Here is a 2,388-nt window from a genome sequence, read left to right as displayed (position 1 = left end):
CCACGTTCGCCTTCCCCGGATGGTATAAAATATCAACGTCATAATCTTTAAGTAGCTCCAACCACCTCCTTTGACGTAAATTCAATTCTTTTTGCTTGAAGATATACTGGAGGCTCTTATGATCCATATAGATATCAACATGAATGCCATACAAGTAGTGCCTCCACATCTTTAGTGCATGAATCACTGCGGCTAACTCTAAATCGTGGGTCGGGTAATTCTTCTCGTGCTTTCTCAGTTGTCTAGAAGCATAAGCTACAACCTTACCATACTGCATCAGTACACAACCCAACCCAATGCCCGAGGCGTCACAATAGATAACATAACCATCGGTCCCTTATGGGAGCGTTAGAACCGGTGCAGAAGTCAATCTGTCCTTCAATGCCTGGAAACTTCGTTCATAAGCATAAGTCCATTGAAACTTTGCTCCCTTCCGAGTCAACTTTGTCAAAGGTGCTGAAAGGGAAGAAAATCCCTCTACAAATCTCCTGTAATAACCTGCCAAACCGAGAAAGCTACGAACCTCCGTCGGTGTCGTGGGTCTAAGACAAGTCTTTACTGCCTCAATCTTTTGTGTAACAACCCGGATACCTTCACTCGAAATGATATGCCAAAGGAAAGCTACAGAGTTCAACCAGAATTCACATTTAGAGAATTTTGCATACAACTTCCCCTTTTGTAAAACTCTGATCACAGTACGCAAATGATATGCATGCTCAGCCTTTGAACGAGAATACACCAATATATCATCGATAAATACAATTACGAACAGATCTAAAAAAGGCCTGAACACACGGTTTATCAAATCCATGAATACTGCTGGGGCATTGGTCAAACCGAATGATATAACACGAAACTCAAAGTGCCCGTATCTGGTCCTGAATGTTGTCTTTGGAATATCTTCCTCCTTAACCCTTACCTGATGGTACCCGAACCTCAAGTCTATCTTTGAAAACTACTTGGCACCTTGCAACTAATCAAATAAATCATCAATCCTCAGGAGTGGGTACTTATTCTTAATCGTCACCTTATTCAACTGTCTATAATCAATACACATCCGTAAGGAACCATCTTTCTTCCTCACAAATAACACAGGTGCTCCTCACAGTGATGTACTAGATCTAATAAAGCCTTTTTCAAGCAAGTCCTTTAGTTGTTCCTTCAACTCTTTCAACTCAGCAGGGGCCATTCTATAGGGAGGAATAGATATTGGATGAGTATTTGGTAGTATGTCAATAGCAAACTCAATTTCTCGCTCTGGCGGAAGACCCGGAAGTTCATCAGGAAAAACATCGGGAAACTCATTAACCACAGGGATGGACTGAATGGTTGGTGACTCTACTTCCACACCCTGAACCTGAACTAAGTGATAAATGAAGCCCTTTCTGATCATCTTCCTTGCCTTGAGATAGGAAATAAATCTACCTCTCGGCGACGCCGTATTACCTTTCCACTCCAAAAGGGGCTCCCCTGGAAATTGAAATCGGACTATCTTTGATCTACAATCAACGTTGGCATGACAAGAAGACAACCAATCCATACCCATTATAATATCAAATTCTACCATATCTAACTCGATTAGGTCCGCTACGGTAGATCGATTATGAACCACTATCATACAACCCCTATATACTCGCTTGGCTACCACTGAGTCCCCGACAGGTGTAGATACCTTAAAAGGTTTAACCAATTCAGGTTTTATTCCAAACTTACTAGCAACCAACGGAGTAACATATGATAAGGTGGAACCTGGGTCAATTAGTGCATACACATCATATGAGAAGACTGATAATATACATGTAACAACATCAGGCGATAACTCCTGATCCTGTCATCCTGCCAACACATAAATACGGTTCTGAGGACCGCTCGAGCTAGATGCTCCGCCTCTGCCTCTACCGCGATTCACTGGTGCTTGTGAACCTTGCCCAAGGGGATGTACTGATAATGACGAACCAATTACAGATCTTGTTGGCTGAGCTATGCTTGCATTACCTCTCGTCAGATAATCCCTCATAACGTGGCCCAGATAACCACAAATATAACAAACACCCAACCCTATACGGCTCTGCCCGACATACTGCTTACCACACTCAACACATCGTGGCAAGGGCGGCCTCATCTGACTTGAATCACCCCTATACTGAGAACCTGAGGCCCTGAAATTCTGACCTGACCCTGGATATGTGGAACGATCAAATCTCTTACCACTAAACTGAGGGGGCACGCTAGCCGATGGCTGGGCTAGATACCTCGGGTATTGTGGTCTCTGACCACCTCGAAACTCACCAGAAGGACCCGAAGACCTCGCTCTCTTATTCTGGGCCCTATCATGCTCACGATCTATCCTCTACTTCTACTTACGCTCCTCTACACCCTAAGCGTATG

Source organism: Nicotiana tabacum, chromosome 9, assembly GCF_000715075.1.
Source record: "Nicotiana tabacum cultivar K326 chromosome 9, ASM71507v2, whole genome shotgun sequence".
In the NCBI taxonomy this organism is placed as follows: domain Eukaryota; kingdom Viridiplantae; phylum Streptophyta; class Magnoliopsida; order Solanales; family Solanaceae; genus Nicotiana; species Nicotiana tabacum.
The sequence above is the reverse complement of the archived record's forward strand: the minus strand, read 5'-3'. Positions refer to the sequence as shown.